We start from the raw sequence: 20,931 nt of genomic DNA, 5'->3' as shown, positions 1-20,931 counted from the left end.
TACCAGGAAAGAAATTCTTTCTGTTCTCCCAGATGAGGAGACACAGTTACAATTGTCGAAGCAGTGTGTAGAGGCACATGCCAGACATCCTACTACTCTGGAGGCAGAAAGGCAAGCATCAGGAGTCCAAAGCCCAGGCTATATGAGAGGTTTTTTAAAAAAAAATACAAACAAATAATGCCCATCAAATCCCATAAACAAACATAGAAATAAACAGTATAGGATTAATAAGGGTTTTGAACAATTTGAGGAATTTCTGGACACAATGAAGATGGAAGTAAAGTGACTACAGAATGACAGCATGTACTATGACCTTTGTGGCCAAATAACCCTGAGCTTGACACTGTGGTGTACCTGCAGACAAACTATTAGGGAGCTGAGGCAGAGAGCTCATTTTAACTTAGGTTAAACCATGGTCAGCCTGGACTTCATAATAAGACCTGGTCTGTGAAAAATAGAGTTTCATTTAACTAAAACTGCCATGAGCTTTATGATTTTGAGCCGATCAAACTCTTTCCTCTCTCAGCTTCAGTTTTCTTCTTCCTCCTTCTCCTCCTCTTCTTCTTATGTTTATTTTTGTTCTGTTTTTCTTCATGTAGCCCCGGCTGTCCTGTAATTCATAGTGCATGCAGGTCAAGGTGACCTAGAATTCATAGAGATCCACCTGCCTCTGCCTCCTGAGTGCTGGGATTAAAGGCAAGCACCACCAAGACCAGTTAACTTCAGTTTCCTTTTCTTTCAAACAGGATACTAATACCTACCAGCTTTTTAGAACTATGGAGAGAGTACTACATAAATCATAGCAGTTATTTCATGGAGGAATGAAGCAAGCATAGAACTCTCTAGAAAATAGCAAACAGTGCAGCGCGCTTAAGTAGCGCGATGACTTGGCGGAACCCGTCGGCGTATTTTAAAAGTTTGAACTGCATGCTACTTATTTATCTCTAAAACCCAATTCGTGAAGGGTGGAGTTGAATAGGTGGCTACTGACTGTATTATATAAAAGAGATGTGTGTTTAAAAAGAAGAGATGGAGGGAGGTTGGCCAGTGGCCAAAAATTGTTTGTTCCTGCTCTCGAAAGAGTTGCTTACGCGCTTGAAGCTTCTGCGCAGCCGCAGTGTTTTTTTTTTTTTTTTCTTTACGCGCCCCACGAGCGAGCGCTTGGCGCCTGTTTGCGTGAGCAGACGTTTCCCAGGTGTTTTCGGGGACAGTCGTGCAAGGCACCTGTTCCTCAAGATGTCTGGAGAGGAAGGTAAGAACCCCTTCTCTTTGCCTCACTAGCACTTGCTTAGGCCAGGTAGGGTGGCCTCATTCCTTAGACAGCAGGGCGGCGACAGCAAAAATTACCTCTTCCTCAGGCTTCCCGGTTGCGGTTCTGGTGGTGGGTTTGTTTTATCGTCTGGCTAGCTAGAAGTAGTCAATATGTGTGTGAGACTGAGGGTGGGCCGAGGGGACTCCAGGTTTCTTGAGGTAACCAAACGTGCACCCGAGGAACTCGCTGCTTTTTTGAGGGTCTGAGGTAAAGCCTCGTGGTGTCCAGGGCACAGGGCACAGTGAGAAGGGGAGGGGAGGGTCATGGTGGTAAGCCTTGGTGAAACTACAGACTGGAGGTTGGATATTTTTAGATTGTTATGGCGTCCCACAAACTCGGCTGGGGAGCGGCCGGGGAGGGAAGGGCGAGCGTGGAGGGGGGCGCACGGGGGCGGGGGTAGCATCCCTTCCCGCCTAAGGCTTCGGCCTTGTTTGCGTAGTTCTGCGCCTGCGCAGAATCTCGGGGTTTGCGGCATCTTTTCCTCAGGCTGCCGCTTGCTCGAGGCTGCCGCTCGATGCCTTCAAGGGCTGGCCCAGAGACTCCGCTTTTGCTGCCTCTCGGGCTTTCTAACAGATGTTCATGGCTTCACGGGGCTAGAGTGGACCCAAGTCTATGGACTTGAAGGGATTCTAAGGTTCTTCACATCCTAGGCATTCAAATCTGGTTCTGGAGCACCTCGGCGTTTCCCGTGACATGGCTTCCGGTGGTTTAGGCGGGATTTCAGGTTTGTGGGTTTCCTGGGTCTTGAGGTGATAGGAGTCTATGGCTTCTGTGCTAGTTCCTTCCACAATTTCAAGATGCTATGAAAGTTCTAGAAATTGCCAATCCAGGAGATTGCTCTGAAAGGAGGCACGGAGGGTTCATGTGCTACTACGCGACCATTTAGACACTTGTGATGGGAGAGAATTTCTTTTGACAGAATGACTGCACTTTGCAGCCTCACATTGAAGCAACTCTTGTGTTTAGGATATGACTTATTTTAGGCCGCCAGCTCCTGGGAGCTTTTGTAGTTTTGCCACTTACTCGATACTTGGTGTGAACTGAAATGTGTTGACCCTTTCTTATCCCATCTTTGTCTTAGTGGACACGGGCTAAGATAAAGAAGGACTAATATTCTTTTTTACTATGTTCTGAACTTAAGAATTTAGTTGAAAGAACACTTTTCAGAGATGGAAACAGAACTTTCGAGCCTTGGGGGTTAACCTGTTTCTTTGAAAACTATTTTATTACAGATTTGTTAAGGAAGAGGAAAGAAATAAGATGTTGAGGTATTGTGGAGAGGCCTTCCCATGTATTGAGCTCGCTGTTTGTTTTTAGACACATGTACTGTCTGGGAACAACTGTAAAATGTGGGGATTTTTGAAATTAGGGTGGGGTGCTTTTCGGCATTCTACTGGCTAACACCTCATGCTTTGTGATCCTTTGGTAGAAAAGGCAACTGCTTTCTCTACATTCTGACTTAGAATTTTTATGACATGAAATGGCAAACTTGTTAATGGTTACCAATTGTGGTTTTCCAAGCAACCTTTCAATGTGGTATTTTATAAAATGGGACTGGGTTAGATGCAGGTTTTACTGTTTCTTTGATTTTTTTCTCCTGTGTGCCTGCCCGTGTGTGTGTGTGTGTGTGTGTGTGTGTGTGTGTGTGTGTGTGTGTGTGTGTGTTTTGAGACAGGGTCTCTTCATGTTGAGTTGGCTGACCTGGCGCTGGCTATTTAGACCAGCCTGGCCTCTACCTCCCTGGCACTGAGATTAAATGTGCACTAGTTTTAAATTTCAAGTGAAGCCCACAAAGCCCAAGGGTGGGGGTGGAATGTTGTTTGTTTGTTTTACTCTCCCGTGTGTGCCTGGTTTTGCAGGGTCCAGACAATGGAAAGGCTACTTTTATTTGTTGAGAGCTTCTTACTGAGGAGCTCAGGCCATCTGGCAACCTCAACCCCTTAGGACTTGAGCCTGCCACATGCAGTGTTTACACACATGTACCACCCCCTGGGGGCAGGAACAGCTGTTTTTAAAAGTGTCTCTAATGTGTAAAGAGTGATTAATACTATATATTAAGTTTCTAAAATGTAATTTAAAAATACGTCAGAGCTGGGAGTATGTGTGTTTATTTAGCTTAGATAGGCTTGGATGTCCTGAAGTTACAAGTGTTGGAATTAAAGGTGTATGCCACCATGCTGAGCAAACTGTTCTTTTAAGGGACAACTTTAAGAAATTAGAAAGATCATTTAAATATTAGACAGTATACATAATAATAAAATATTTACTCACTTGATATTTCATGTGTAATTCATGTGTAGTTACCTGTTTCATGTTTTATGAGATTTAGTTTGAATTTATTTTGATTTTTAGCAGTATTTATTTTTGTACTTTATCTATCATCAGTTACCATAAATGGATTTTTTTGGGGAACAGACTTGCAAATTATTGATCCCTAGAAATGTAGCTATAACAGTTTTAAAAGCAAGGCATTAAGTACATTATTAGAAGACAGTTATTGCTCCAGTGAAAAAATTTATATTGCTCTACAAAATTAGAATTAGTAGAACTAATAGTCTCTATGTATATATTCATATATCTCAATATTCATAGTACAATTAGTTCATTAGCTAACTTGTATTGATTACAGATATATAAAAGCTAACTACAGTTTTGTGAGCAAATATGTTTTAGGCTGTGTGTGGTAGCATATGACTTTAGCCCCTGCATGTGAGAGAAGCAGAAGCAGGTAGATATCTTTGAGTCCAAAGCCAATCTGTTCTCCATAGCAAATTACAGATCATCTAAGGCTACACAGTAAGAACTTGTCTCAAAGAATAGAGATTTTAAATAGTCGAAAATTTTATCTTAGTCCTCTAAACTGTTCATTTAACATGGTACTTAATCTAGTTTTTCTTTTATTCTTAGAGATTATATATATACATACAGAAAGTGACACTGATCATAGTAGCATCAGTGATGGAGATGAACTATTCAGTGAAGATTTTGGTTCAGATCTTATTGAGGATACATCGAGTATGGAGGGCTTGACCATAGACTCTGAACTTGAAGACTCTGATGACAGCTTTGAGGAAGAATCCATACCTGGTAATTTCCCTACATTTTTCTCTTGGGTAAAATTTTGCGATCTAATTTTCATTTCTAGTAAATCTCTTAAATATTTATATAATCTTTGTATTAATTAGTTGGTATATGAAGTCTGAGTTTGCAACTACAGAAATGGCTCAGCATTTAAGAGCACTTAAGGCTCTTGCAGAAGACCTGGGTTCAATCCCTGACCCCCACATGGCAGATCACAACCATCTATCATTCCAGTCTTAAGGGATCCAACACCCTCTTTTAACTTCTGTAGGCACCAGGCATACATATGGTACACACACACACACACACACACACACATACACACACACATATGCAAAATACTCATACACATAAAAATAATATTTTTTTCGAAGCGTGACTCAATCATACAGTATTATTTTGTGTTTATATTTTCGTATTTGTATTTTTGTGGTTTCCTTTCAGCTTTATGTGATATGTTCTCCTCTGCCTTTTTCACTCTAAGGGGAACAGTCTCAGAAAATATTACAGAGACAGTATGCTCAATAGTCTCGTCTCAGAAAAGTATTCATATCTGGCAGCTATAATTAAAGTATTTAGGAGTTAAACCCAAGTGAACAGTTTATGTATGACAGCTTGGCTGGTGTTTATAAGTCAGGTGACATAACTGTCTGTGTAGAAAATTTTAAGCAATAGAAAAGTCTTGAGCTAAAATGTGGTCATTGTAAAATACAAGCTTAATATACAAAAGTCAATCATTTTTCAGCATACCAGTAATAAAAATTTGAAATTTTAAATTAGAACACAGTGCTGTTTATATTTGCATATAAGAGTCTTCCTGTTTTTGAGATGGGGCTCACTGTGTAGCCCTGGCAGGCCTTCAACCCACAGAGATCTGCCTGCTTCTACCTGGGAATAAAAGCCTGCACTATGGAAGCCAGCCACAGAAAGAATTTTCAGTTGTTTCACTGAGTGTAATGCTAGTTGTACATTTTCCAATAATATCCTTTATTAGGTTGTAAAATGTTCCTCGTATTTCCAATGTCTTGAAAACTTTTCTTGTAAAATGATATGGAATTTTGTCAACTGCCTTTTCTGTATCAAGATGATAATATAAGCGTTCTTTTTACTGGTACACTACATTAATTTTCTTAATTTTGAGAACCTTGGTGCATTTTGGAAATAGATTCTCCTGGTTATCCTGGATAATAGTTTGGTTCTTTATAATTTGATGGGTCTCTTTTGCAGAGGAAATCTCCAGTGGGTGGTGATTTTACTTTCAGTGTGACAAAAACCAAAACTGAAACCAAGCACTAAACATTGACATTGATAATACAAGTTTATTCAATGAACAAAGGGGAAGGGGGACATCCAGCTCACAGCTAACATCTCTGCTTTTATAGGTTAAACAGAATCAGAGGAGACACTTTCTGACTAAGAGGAGGAATATTCCTGTCTTATAATAGACAGAAATTTCCCGAGACCATCTCCTTTTGCTTCTTTTTTGGTTCAGTGTTTTTGTCATGGAGGCTGGAAGATGCATGGAACTTAGATTAGATTCTAATGTAATTTAAGATGTGTTCTAAGTCCTAGACATTCCTCTTGGTGTCTTCAAATGGGAAAGGTGAGGATGGAGACTAGGCAAGTACAAACTGAATCAACCCCGTGTTGTGGTTCTAGGGAGGGGAAAACATATTTGTGCATGTCTGAACTGAAATATGATCTAAGGGTTTAGGTCTCTATGGAGACAGATATGCCACCAAAAGAAGCAAGCTAGCTAATTAGCTAGCTAGTTTTCTTTCTTTCTGTCTTCCTTCCTTCCTTCCTTCCTCCCTTTCTCATTCTTTCATCCTTGATGAGGAGTGATAGTTTGACTGTGTATGAATATAAAGATAGGTATTTATAATACAGTTAAGGAATTTATACTAATTTAGAGAAGTAACAGCAGTAGTTTCTCCTAGGGTCTGTGATCTTGCCAGCCACAGTTATAAGTGTTAGGCAGGAGATCCCTCCTATTAAATGGGACTTAGGTTCAATTAAATAGCTAATAATTATTCCCAAGGTAAAAGTGCTTGACCGAGGAAGTACCTGTGGAATAGGATATCAGTTCTTTCAGACATATGCCAAGTAGTGGTATAAGTGGGTCATTGAACTTTTTGAGGATACTTCACATTGATTTTCATAGCGGCTGGACCAGTTTTCAACTCCACCTGCAATGAATGATGGTTTCCTCTTTTCCACATCCTCACTAGCATTTGATGTCAGTTGTTTTTCTTGATCTTAGCCACTTTATCTGAGGTAAAAATTTTACCTGAGATGAGATTTCAAAGCCTTTACTTTTCATTTTCCAATTCTCTAAGGTTGCTCAACATTTAAAAGGTAATTTATCACCATTTTCATTTCTTCTTTTAAGAATTCTCTGTTCAGACCCATAGCCCATTTTTAAATTGTGTTGTTCTTTTTCTGATTTTTTACTTCATTTTTTGAGTTCCTTATATATTATACTCAATTAGATTTATAGCTACTTTGTGAGCTCCACTTTACTCAATTGATTGTTTCCTTTGCTTTATATAAGCTTTCAGAAAGAGAAGAAAACTAAAGGGATACATATAAGAATAGAGCTAAAATTATTCCCATTTGCATAAGAAACCCAATTTCCACCAGAAAACTTATAGATGTGATCAACATTTTAAGCAAAGTGTCAGGATATGAAAGCATCTTACAAAAATATTTAGCCTTTGCATATACTAATAACAAATATACTCAGAAAAACATCATAGAAACAATCCTGTCCATAATAATCTTTAAAAACTTGGAATAAATCTAACAGAGGAGGTAAAAGTCTTCTACAATGTAAACTTTAAATTTCTGAAGAAAGAGACCAAGGTGACACTTCCATGAACAAGGATTGGTAGAATTAATATTATGACCATTACCATTCCACTAAGAGAAGTGCACAGATTCAGTACTGAAAACAAATCCCTACAAAATTCTTCACATAAACAGAAAAAATCCTAAAATTTATATGGAAACACTAATGACTCATGATAGCTGAAGCAATCCTGACCAGAACAAAAGAAGAGTGGGGGAATTGTCATTCCATATTTCAAGATAGATTACAAAGCTATGGTAAAATATGCTTGTCCTGGCACAAAAGGAGACATGTGGATCTTGTAGCCATGGATAATCTGGAACTCACTATGTAGACCAGGCTGGCTTGAATTTGTAAAGATCTACCAGCCTCTGCCTCCTGAGTGCTAGAATTAAAGGCACATGCCACCACACCTGTTTTAATTTTTTTTTTAGTACAGCTTTTTAAAAAATAAATCTTGGAATAATGTGCTTGTGGGGCAGGTGTTTATTTGGCATGTTGAACAGTAAAACATAATAAAGGTAGAATTATTCAAATTCTGTGGTACTAATTCTGAAAGAAGTTGTTAAATTTGATGCAACAGATAATTCATAAGCAAGAATTTAGAGTTGGGCTGGAGAGGTGGTTTATTGGGTAAAACATGACCTCATATGCATGCACACACATATACACATATCTGTGAGGTTGTACATGCATATATATGTATATACATATATATTCACACATACATAAAAATAATTAAGGCTTAATATACTGCAGTGCTATTTGTACAGGAAAGATGGAGGATGATGGTGCAACAGATTATTTCTATGGGTAAAGCTGTTAGTTTTCATCTCACACAGCCAGAAAATGTAGTTGAATGTTTTTCTAATCATTGTGAAAGACTGAGTATGAAAGCAGTTAAGAAATCCCAACTTTTAATGGATTTAATAAGATTAAACAACCAATTTCTTCCTAGCAAAAAAATACTGGGGTCACACTACTGCCCCAGTAAAGCACTTGCTCCACCTGCGTACCCATTAATACCCTTTGATAGCCAGAGTGTATGCAGGAAACCCAATTGGATAATGAGCAAGGAGACAGGAAAACTAGAGATCCACAGAACAAGGGCTATTAACAGACAGAAACATCTGAAAATATTCAACTGCATTCATAACGAGAAGGATGCAAATGAGATGGACAGAGCTTTGAACTCTTATTAAATTGATGTTTGAAAGTTAATTCGCTTTAGTGATAATGGAGAAAAACATTACCTTTTAATTTTCTTGGAATGCAAATGTGTCCAGCCTTTTAGGACCTCTGGGAAATATCTATCAGAAGTCTTTCAAATGTTCTTCTATAGGATGAAATAGTTGTTTGAATGGATATACATAATTATTTCAAAAGACTGAAAACTTAGATGTCATAAAACTTAGAAGCCAAAAATATACACTAATAGATGGTAGCCAAATATATTTGCATTGATAAAATAAAGTACTGTGAAGAAATTTAAAAATATTTTGAAAATTTTAAGTGATACTCTAAATTTCTCAAAATATATAAGCAGTATAAAAGAAAAAGGAAATACATCTATAAAGCTCATATTTAATGGTGATAGATTACTTTGTTTAATTAGATTCTGAACTTTTTTATAAAGAGCTAAATTTAATAAACTATTTTGCATGTGTAGATTTTTGCCTGCATGCCTTCCTGTGTACTACGTGTTTGCCTGATGCTCATACAGACCAGAAAAGGACATATATATGAAAATATGTAGACAAAACGTTCAGTTAAAAATAAGATTTAATGGAAATTACAGTTTGAGTTGGATATGTTCTTTTATAAAATCCAGTGCTCTATATTCACCTTAATGAGAGTTAATTCTCCTATTTTTCATTAATTTATTTATTCACTTTACATCCTAGTCACAGCTTGCTTCTTCCTCTCCTATCAGTTCCAACCACCCTCCCATCCCCATAGTCTGCTATGCCTGCAGACAGAGCCTAGAACAATTGTCATTTGAGAGTCATCACCCAGCAGCTGATGGAAACAGATGCAGAGACCCACAGCCAAACATTAGGCAGAGATCAGGGAGTGTTGTGGAAGTCTGGAGGGTCACGGACACTACAAGAAGACCTGCAGAGCCAACTAAATTGGACACATGGGGGCTCAGAGAGACTCAACCACCAACCAAAGAGAACATATGGACTGAACCTAGCCCCTGCCAACATATGTAGCAGATGTACAGTTTGATCGTCTTTTTTAAATGTCCCTTTGCACTACTGGGAATGACTTGAATTTAGGGCATCTTACATGCTACCTTTGGGCTATAACCTTGACCGCTTTTTTACATTTTTCCCCATTTGAGACAGTCTAGCCCAGGCAGGCCATGAATATAAGACTCTCCTACCTAAACCAGAGACAGAACCCCTTCCCTCATTTTGAGAGGAAATCCTAGGGTCTGTATGTGATCCATATTGACCTGCTCAGACTGGCTCAAAGTTGGCATCCTCCTGCCTTGGCCTCAGGGAACTAGCAGCATAGGTGTAAACCACAACACCAGATTACCATCTTCTTACTCCTTTTTCTTACTGCCATATCTCCTTGCTGCTCTGGCTCAGGATAGATAAAGCTTTTGCACTATAGTGCACTGTCAGTAAATATGAAGAAAGTGTACAAGCCTAACCTAATTCAAGCTTGAGCATCATTGTATCATTGTTCTAGTTCCATACTGAATGATTTAAAGCCATAATGTAAACATTGATATTTCCAGATTTAAACTTCTATTTCATACCCATTTACTTCAGTTGCATGGTTTTGGAGCCACAACCAGTTCTGTAGTGAAAATACTTTGAAGGGTTTTTAGTGCAAGTGAAGAGGCAGAGTCTTTGCAGTGGCACTACCCAGGGAACAGTAGTGGAGCCTGCTACTGCAGAGGCAAGGGTGGAGGCCAGACTTCTGGACTTCTGAAACATAGTTTGGAAGTATGTTACTTCCCTAAGTAAAAAAAGGAGGAAGAGGGAAAAAAGAAAATTCTTGGAGATCTTTATTAAAGCACTAACAGTCATCTTCTCTTCTTCAGTTGTTCCCAGCATATATTTTGTAGAGTTGAAATTGCAAAGCACCACTTCATAGTTTGAATTTGCTTTTTATATTAAAAAAACTTTACACTTATTCCTATTGAGGCGGCATATTCTTTCCATGCTTAAATATTTATTATAAATTACTTGCGAAAGGATTTTTATTTTGTTACTTTTCTAAACTTAAAATAGGCTCTAATTTAAAGTGGCATGCTCAGAATATATCTATAATAAGGTTTTTAGGTAGTGAGTATATGAAAAGACTTTTTAATTTGCTGCTTTTCAGAGTTTGAAGATGAATATGATGATGACAATGGAGCTGATGGAGATGATGAAGAAGATGATGATGATGAAGAGGATTATGAAGAAAATCTTCCAGAAACCGTAAAAAGAGACAACCATAACTCAATGGCTTTCCCCCCATTAACCAAAAGAAGACGCTCATCTAGTCCAGATGTTTTTAAGGTTCGTATACTAAAATGAAAATCTTTGTACTCATTATACTGTATTCCTTTTTATAAAAAATAAAATAGCATTCCATTGAACTAGAAAGCTCAGTCTTACCTCTGGCCACTTGGGGCCTCTCTTTGTGCTAATAAGTCCTATAATTAACGTCAATAGGAAACTACAACAGCCTAATCCAGGCAGGATGACAAAAGGCACAGACCCTTCAGGAATGACGACTCTGGGAAAAGAGTCAAGACCTACTGAGGTGTTTGCCAAAGGTTAAGGAAATACAGAATGGATAGTAGAGGAAGGTAGTTATTGTTAAGGTTTTTCCTGGATTAAGGATATCTAGCCAAGAACTACCACAAAGTCACACTATGCAACAAATCCTACAAGAGATTTAGTAACTAGAGAGTCGCCCACATGGTCAGGTTCCCAGATGGCATAGCAGGCTCCAGGAGGCAGAAAGAGGACACTTAGCAAGTAGGCAAGGAGAGACAAATGGTTAGAGCAGATGGAGGAAAGAAGCAGCTAAAGAGGCAGATCTAGAATTTGGAATCAAATATCATGGCTGACAGAAGCCATCAGAAACAGGTGATCCCCTATGTGCTTTAGGAGAGTCAAATCAACAGCTTGAGGCAGATCAGAAACTTGTTTTGAAGTGGCCAAGTCCATTTGCTAGTTGAAAGGTACAGGTAATAAGTATTAGTTCATTCTGTTAATTAGTGGCTCTGGCTAGAAGAGCCCATTGAAGCTTATAAAGGGGCTTATGAAAGGTACAAGGGGATGCTCCTGTGAGGTGCCACAGGCTGCCTTATATAGGGGGCCAGCAAGAGGGGATCCAAGAGCATAAGAAACCAGCCATTCCTGGAAAGGACAGAATTTCATCCTTGGTTCTAGGGATTGTGAATGGTTGAATTCAGTGCTTTCTATCTAGAGTAATGGGCTTGTAAGTTAGACTAAAGCTAATCCCAGATAAGTAAACCGAGGGGTTGGGTGGATAGCTGGACCATAGAGGGTGAGGCCCTTCCTTCCTTCCTTCCTTCCTTCCTTCCTTCCTTCCTTCCTTCCTTCCTTCCTTCCTTCCTTCCTTCCTCCCCCCCTCCCCCCCCCCTCTCTCTCTCTCTCTCTCTCTCTTTCTTTCTTTCTTTGTCAGAAAGAAAGTTTAGTAGAGTGGAGAGGTGTCAGTCTGGCTTATTTGTAGGAATAAACTATAGAGGAAAAGATTAGCTACATATTGTATAAGCTTATATTGAGAAAGCAGGACAAAGAAAGTAAGTCAAAGGCCAAAGCCTGGCCAAATAGATGTGGGCTGTCCTGGAACCCCTGGGGTAGGACAGTCCAGGGGAGTTGGATAGAAAGGTGGGTGTACGGGTCAGTTCAAGTAAAGGTAAAGATATTTTGTGACTGGAGATTGAGAGGAACAGAAAAGAAGGCATCCTTGAGGTCTAGACAGAAAAATGAGAGGCCCCAGAGACAGTGATGGAAAGAAGAGTATAGGAGGTGGGTTCTGCATGTTGGAGAGGAACCAATACAGAGTTAATAAGCCAAAGATCCTGAGCCAATGGGTAACTTCCATTGAGGTTTTAAAGGGTGTGTATGGTGGTGTGAAAAGGAGAAGACATGGGCCATGAAAGTCCTTTTCTTAAGAGGTCAGAGATAAGAGGCTTAAGTTCCCTGAGCCTTTGAAGAGAGGGTGAGGGTGGGTGATAAAATTGGTAGGGTTTTGCAGTTAGATGACAAGAGGGGACCAATATTTGGCCATAGATGGGTTTGGGTATCCCATACCCAGGAATCCACCTGGAAAGTCAGTAAAGGAAAGGATGTGTTAGATTGTGTAGTTGGGAGAGAAAAGAGGAAGGGAATGACCAGTGAGCCTAGAGTCAAGTGCATTGTGGGAACTAAAGAAATAGGGGCTTTCACTTTGGCTAGGAGGTCCCTTCCCAGCAAGGAGACCTGGCAAGTTTGGTACTACTAGGAAGTAATGAGTAAGGGGAGTACCCCTAAAAATACAGGTGTTAGTGTTTCCCCTGACAGTAGCGAATAAAGGAGAGGTAGGTCCCCAAAACTTTCAGGACAGAGTAAGTAGTTCCAGTGTCTAGAAGGAAGGAGATAGGTCACCCTGATACTGTTTACTACCCATAGTTCTCTGTTTGAGATGGGGTTGGCTAGTCCAAGGGAACCCGGGATCCCTCAGTCACCCATGGCCTAACCTAGGAGGTCTGGTGAAGGGTGATCTGGGCTTGCTGTCCCCTCATCATGAGGGCCATGGGAGACGGTCAACAGCTCAGCATATGGTTTGTGAGAGTTCTGGCATGCCCGTACCTAGTGAACCTCCTGATTGTATTTTAAGCAGGGACCTGGAGGTTCTTGGGCTTTCAGAAGCAAGGGAACCTGGAAAGCTGCTATGACCTGCTAAACGGTACATTTAGTCATCATCAGATATTTTTGTTTTTAGGCTTTCTCATCTCTACCATGGTGTATACTTTAAAGGCCACAAATAAGACTTCTGCCTCTGGAGTAGGTGATCCACTCTATGGCCATTTAACTTTGACCCTAATGTAAAAGAAACTCTGGAAGAAGTAGCTCATAAGGGATTGTTTCTATCAGGATTCAGACTGATATATTAGAGGAGGGCCTTTGTAAGTTGGCCGAGATATGTATATGTGTGTGTGTATGTATACACATATACATATGTATGTACATATGTATATACATATGTACACACACATACATATACACACACACATATATATATATGTATATATGTATGTATGTATGTATGTATGTATGTATGTATATCACTTTTAAGGAGACTGGCCAGGAGGAGGCAAATTATAAAATGATCTCTAGGTTAAATGCCCCCGGGTATTATAGTTCCATTCAGGATCCCATTTGGGGCCAACCTCAGCACAACTAAGTGGGCAGTTTTAGATTAGTAGATATTGTCTGCATGTGCTCTAGCCTGTCCAGACTCACCTGTGCTCCTCAGGGAGAAGATTGTTAGTGAGTGTATAGTTTCTCCATTGAGGCAATACACCATATTAGGTCAAATTATAAATATAAAAGCAGGTTTATTTGGAACAGCTTGGGTGTGTGTGTATGTGTGTGTGTCATTGACCGAACATGAGGAGGTCAGAAAATTCTTGGCTTGTGGGTTGAGGTAGGTGCTTTTTAAAGGGGAAGGGGAGGGAGTGGTGAGATAGATGATAGTGAGGTACTAGGGTTATAGCCTTACTCGGAAGGATTACAGCCCTTAGGTCTGATGCTCACTTTGGAATCCAAAACTAGGAGCTTGCTTTGTCCAGTGTTTTGTGTGATATTTTGCAAACTTTGGCTTCTGGTCAGAAGAGAATGGTGGAAACCTCTTGGCCCACACCATCTTGGCCTTTGTTCCAAAACCTCCAGCTTAACAGTTTAACAGTGAGAATCATATAAATGTTATGGAAATTAAGTTTGTAAGATCAGGTAATATATTGAAACACTTTAATGAATGTGAAGGAATTCACAGTATAAGATGCTGCTTTTAAATCCTATTTTTTTGTAAGGCTAGTTTTTTATGATTTTTCCTCATCTGTTATTCTCAGGATAAGAATCACCTAAACAAAAATCCATCTCAGTCCAAAATATCTTGGAGACATATTGTGGCCTCCTTGGTTATTTTATAACATTGAGCCACCTTTAATCAAGATTGTAGTGTAGTCATATGGTATTCACCCTCTCCCACCTTAGCAAGGACAGTTGCAGCCACGTGACTGCCTCCATCCAGATGGGAGACAGTAGCTAAGATGGTGGCAGGCCACATGTTGCTTATATCTGCAAAGTGCATCATGCTATATAGTTCTTTTAAGATCACACACACACACACACACACACAATCAACCCTCTGTGTAATAAGTTTTATATTAACTCTTTTGTTACAGATTTTAACCATACTCAATATACTTACAAATCTTCAAGTACAGAAAGTTTACTCATTAGTTTTAAAATTTTTGAGCTATGATTCATACCTTAACAAAAGTTTTACAGATTTAATCCAAAACCAAAAGGAGTATGAAATGGGTAGTGATAATTCCCACTGGGAATAGTCTAACCTCATTCTATCCTTTCTCTGTCACATAGTAAGTTGGCCCACCTAACAGGGCACGGAGATTTTGGAGGAAATCTTTAAACATGCATGTTTTGGTCTAAAGGAGGTAGGGCCGTAACCCAACTTCAGAGCAAGTTTTTCATTGAAGTAGAGCAACAGAAAATATTTTTTATGCACAACTCTATTATTTATTTATTTTTATTATTTAATTATTTTTACACTCTGGATTTTATTCTCCTCCCAGTTCATCCTCCAACTGTTCCACATCCCATACCTCCTCCCTGTCCCCTTGTCTCCATGAGGATGTTCCCCATCCCACTTCACCAAACCTCTAAACTCCCTGGGGTGTCCAATCTCTTGAGGGTTAGGTGCATCTTCTCTGAACCCAGACCCAGTGGTCCTCTGCTGTATATTTGTTGAGGGCCTCATATCAGCTGGTGTATGCTGCCTAGTTGGTGGTCCAGTGTCTAAGAGATGTCAGGGGTGCCGCTTAATTGAGACTACTGGTCCTCCTACAGGGTCACCTTCCTCCTCAGCTTCTTCCAGCTTTTCCCTAAGTCAACCACAGGCACCAGCAGCTTCTGGCCATTGGTTTGGTGCAAATATCTGCATCTGACTCTTTCAGCTGCTTGATGAGTCTTTTGGAGTACAGTCATGCTTGGTTCCTTCTTGTGAGCACTCCATATCCTCAATAATAGTGTCAGGCCTTGGGACCTCCCCTTGAGCTGGATCCTACTTTGAGCCTGTCGCTGAACCTTCTTTTCCTCAGGCTCCTTTCCATTTCCATCCCTGTAATTCTTTCAGACAGGAACAATTATGGGTCAGAGTTGTGACTGTGGGATGGCAACCCCATCCCTCACTTGATGCCCTGTCTTCCTGCTGGAGGTGGGCTCTGTAAGTTCCCTCTCCCCACTGTATGACATTTCATCTAAGGTCCCTCCCTTTGAGTCCTGAGAGTCTTTCATCTCCCAGGTCTCTAGTACATTCTAGAGAGTCCCTCCAACCTCCTGAGGTTGCCTGTTTCCATTTTTTTCTGCAGGCCCTCAGGGCTTCAGTACTTTTCCCCTACCCAATATCAAATCATGTCCCCCCCCCCTTTACCTTCCAGGTCTCTACTATCCCCACCCCCCTTGTGATTGCTTTCTTCTCCCTCTCAAGTGGGACAGAGGCATCATCACTTGGGCCTTTCAGCTTGTTGACCTTTTGGAGTAGGCTGTATCTTGGGTATTACACAATGGAATACTATTCAGCTATTAAGGACAAGGACATCCTGAGGTTTTTCATGCAAATGGATGGAACTAGAAAACAATTTAATAGTACCCAAACCTAAAAGATTCAGAATTCCCTGTAAAACTGGATCCAATAAGCTGAGAACAAAGAAGGCTTAGAGATAGAAACAATTTTATCTCTAGCTGTAGAAGCTGCAGGAGGGAGCTGAGAGAGCCACTAGCCAATGAAGAGTGTGTACACATCTATTCTTTGTTCTCTCCTTTGCCTGCCCTGTCTGACTCTTAGCTCCCACACTTGCAACAGACTTCAGATTCAAAGGAAACTTAAAAAGACAGAACATTCATACAGTGTGTGTGGCAGGGGTGGGAGGTAGAGAAAAAACAAACAGGGCTTGGAGCAAAGAGAACCATGGAATATAGGGAATGGGAAATCTCTTTCCATTTCCCTGATTACTCTTAGTAGTTGTGAAAGTCCCAAGTAACACTTGGAATATTAATACAGCTGCAATAATTAGGCAGCCATTTGGACCGATTATCTAAGAGATATTAAGGGCAAATTTGTTTGAAAAAGCGAATAAATTTGGGGCCTGTTAGGTCAGGTGGAGAGGTTAGAGGTTTTCTAAGAGGCATAATAAGGTAGAATGAGGGGGTGTGGGAAAAATGGCCCAGCAGCCTCTAGTTAAGGGTGTCTCTCTAGGACTCAGGGTAGATAAAACAAAGCCTTTTGGTGTGTTTTTCACTGTACTCAACAGGGGTCAGTGTTAATAGCCCAAGGAGGGACTGTGCCTGGTACTAGGGCTTTCATGGATGTTGTCCAAAGGTTTCCCTAAAGACAATGAAAATCAGAGCTCAGGAAGGTCTTATCCTTAGGAAAGGGACAGGAAGGAGATTTCACAGTATTATAAAAGCCATGATGACAGAGAAACTGTGGGATTACAGACAGATTCGAGGGAAGGTGAAAAAGGTGGGAAAGAAAGGATGATAATAGTCCAGCTGGACTTAAGGAAGCTGCAAAATTGTGGCTCCAAGGGTTGGAGGTGATGGAAGTCTGTAAAGAGGGCCAACCATAGCCTTAAAGACCATGGTTGGGGAGTACCTCTGTCTGAAGGGGAAACTTACAGAATTATCTCTGGTGAATGGTATGTCAAGCTATCAGTGGGCCTGAAGGTGAGTCTTTTGGGGTGGGAGAGGACCACCCCAATGAGATGAGAGATGAGGGATTGGGTCCCAGTTTGGTCAGACCCCAAGGGAGCAGCATAGGTACCAGAAAAGCCCATCCAAATCAAGGTATCTATATGAGTATTTTTCCAGCACAAGGACATCTTGTCAGTCACACTAGGCAACAACCCTCACAAAAAAGAGATTTACTAGGGAGAAAAACATTGGCTGGCTTCGCCTCTGAATTGGAAGAAAGAGAGGGCTAGGTGAAAGAAGAGGGCTTTTATAGAGTCTTGGAGCATATATAGTGAACTAGTGGAAAAGTACAGTAGGGCTGCTTGGTTTGGGGTGTCTCAAGGTGGTGAGGATTTCCAAGCCTCAGGGGCTCCAGGTCAAGCCATGGGCAGGGTGTTTATCCCTTGGCCTTGGTCTCACATTGGAGTTAAGTCACAGGCAGAGTGTTTTTCCCCTGATTCTGGTCTTCAGCTTGGAGTTAAGTCAGGGACAAGGTAGCCTTCCCTTATTACTGGTCCCTGTAGTTATAAATACCAGCTAAGGCCACACAACCAGTCACAGAAACAGGATTATAATTGACATGAAAGCTTCTGTTATAATTTGTTAGGAATGTGTATAGCTATTTGTGTTTTCTTTCCTTGATTTCTTTTTTTTTTTTTTTTTTTTTGAGACAGGGTTTCTCTGTGTAGCCCTGGCTGCCCTCTGCCCTGGAACTCACTCTGTAGACCAGGCTGGCCTCGAACTCAGAAATCTGCCTGCCTCTGCCTCTCAAGTGCTGGGATTAAAGGTGTGCGCTGCTACCACCCGGCCCTTGATTTCTTTATCATGCAATATAACATAAATTAAGAGAATATCAGTGGTTATCATATTTAAGTTTGGATACTAAAAGAATGTCCCTCAATACTGAAAAAGAATCCTCAACACTACCATCTATTCTAAGATTTATGATGTGTTCATGGTTGCACGAGTGATAGTTATATCATGTTAGGCATACTTATGACCTAGTCATTGCTTTTATTGGGAAATTAAGTATGACTTAAGGAGATATAATTGTGTGTCAGGATTGATAAGAGGTGGATTTGTGATGGCTATTCCTAGTTTTCATCCTGACTACATGTAGAATTAAATAAAACCCAATAATTAATTCATTTTAAATGGAAAGATCCATTTTTAATCTGGATCTTTTGAGGTGGGAAGATACAACTTAATCCAGATCATTTGAGGTGTGAAGATCCACCTTTAATTTGGGCCATACCTGCTAGTGGCCTATATAAAGGACATGGAAGAAGGAAGCTTGTTCTTTCTTTGCCTGCTTCCTACCATCCTCTCTAGCAAGTCCATTCCTTCACTGGCATTAGAGCTTACTTCTTTGGGATTCTAGCTTATATTGAAGGCTATCTAAGATATTCAAACTCTTGGACTGAGCAACTGTATTATTGGACTTTACATTGGTACACAGCCATTACTGGACTAGCTTGACCACAGCTTGTAAGCCACTTTAATAAATCTCCTAAATATAGTATATATTATACAGATGGATATATATATATATATATATATATATATATATATATATATATGTAATTAATATATATATTAATACAGGTGTATTGAAGGGACCACATATTGTGGGATGCTTCACTCTGGACCCCAGATTAGGCACAGTTTACATCCAAGCAACACTTTCCATGCACAAAGAGATTTTTTATTGTGCAAGGCAAAGAGACAAGGTGGCTGATCTGAATTGGGTAGAAACAATAGCAACTAGTTTTCCAACTGTTCATTTTAAGAATGTAAAAGAAGAGGTCTGTGTTAGAATGAGCCTGGATGTGTTGGTTAGTTTTGATTGGGTATGTTAATTAGGGTAGCCAAATGGGGATTTTTGATTGCTGGACCTTGATGTTTTGATAGTTTCACCTTGGTGATCAGCCTCAGGAGTGAGTCAAGTATAAGAAAGTGGCCAAATCAGGGAATAGAATTTGGAGGCTTGCTTTAGAAATGCAGACTAATGGTTTAGCAAGGGAGAGGGATGGGGGATGGGAGATGGGCAAGACCTGGCACCTCTTTTGCCATACATATTCAGGCCTGCTAGAGCACTTCAGTAGTTATACTTCCTTTCATAGTATAAATTATTCTAGGTTACTGGAAGACTAGTCTTTATGCCATGGGACATTCAATGTGAATTGTGACTTAAGGGAAGTTGAATTGATAAGAATAAAGTTTTACTAGTACATGTTTTACTATAATCAAAAATTTATTGTCAAATTGGTTAAGTGCATAATGCAAGGCTAATAAAAGTAATTTTAAATCATGTATTTTAGAACAAATATTTTGTCAACTACTTTATATATTTGTATTAAGATTATCTTTGAAGTCCATAATTTAGCCTTTGAATAGTCATTATAATTCAATATGATGGTTTCTTGTTTTTCTAGTTTAATTTAGTTTTTTTAATATTTTTATTTTCTATATTCTTTTTTTACATTCCAAATGATTTCCCCTTTCCCGGATCCCCCCTCCCCATATGTCCCATAAACCTTCTTCTCTCCATCCCTTCTCCAATCACCTCCCTCCTTTTTCTCTGTCCTTATATTCCCTTCCAATGCTAGATCAATCCTTTTATTCCAAAGAGGGAGTGTTTCCTGTCTTGTCCACAGAGTGTCACTGTTGTATTATTTGAAGGTCTAGAGCCCTATAATATTTGATTCTTTGTGGATAAAAATATTTCCTTTCAGCACAGAACTGATTCTAGATTACTGGAAGATTGGTCTTTGTGCCCTGAAGTACAGAAAGATTTATGTTCAATAAGAATTGTGACTTAAAGGCAGTTTGGTTAATAATACAATTTTACCAGTATACCCTTTCATATTTTTGTAGTGGGAGGTCTATTAGGATGAAATAGATGTTCTAAACTTTTATCTTAATTCCTACCTTCATATTTACCTTTGGCTCATAATGCTTACTGCTCTAATGGGTGGCTTGAACTCGAGATAGTAGAGGCTAAATGAGTTGGATTGACGTCTCATGCAATAGCCACCTTTATTCAGAGCATCAGATCATCAGAAAATTTATGCTCTGAGGGTTAAGACAAGTCACCGGAATAGAGTGTACAATCACAGGGACAATTGATATGTGGCAAAAACATACTTTTCCATCAAGGCATATGAATGAATAACAATATCCAGTTGAAATGAATAAACTAAAGTGAATTCACTCCTATCTACTACACCAGAGAGGGGCATGAAAGCACATTCCAAGACCAATTCCAATGTTTTGGAAGAAACTGAGGTCATAAGACGGTTAGGCTTATATTCTTGGAGGTTTTTTATCAGCAGTCAGAATTCCCCTTGCATGACTCTACTCTTGGACTGTTTTACCAGTTAAGAATACAAATGGAGTACCTGTTAGGGAAGAAATGATTAGTAACTGATATACTTCAGATTTTGAATCTTTGTGTAATACCAGTTGCTAATTGTTAAGTACTTTCACACATACTAAGAACCAGTTCAGGGTTGGGTTTTTCCTAGTGTTGGAGATGGATTCCTAGGTTTTGTTATGTTCTCTATTGAGTCACATCCTCAATGTCAGATTCTATTTCAATTTTCCTTTAATGTGAACTTACTTTAGATTCTTATTCAAGGAAATACTTCTCCATCATGAATTTATATAGTTCTTTTGAGACAATAAAC

The sequence above is a fragment of the Apodemus sylvaticus genome, chromosome X, assembly GCF_947179515.1.
Source record: "Apodemus sylvaticus chromosome X, mApoSyl1.1, whole genome shotgun sequence".
Lineage (NCBI taxonomy): Eukaryota > Metazoa > Chordata > Mammalia > Rodentia > Muridae > Apodemus > Apodemus sylvaticus.
The sequence above is the reverse complement of the archived record's forward strand: the minus strand, read 5'-3'. Positions refer to the sequence as shown.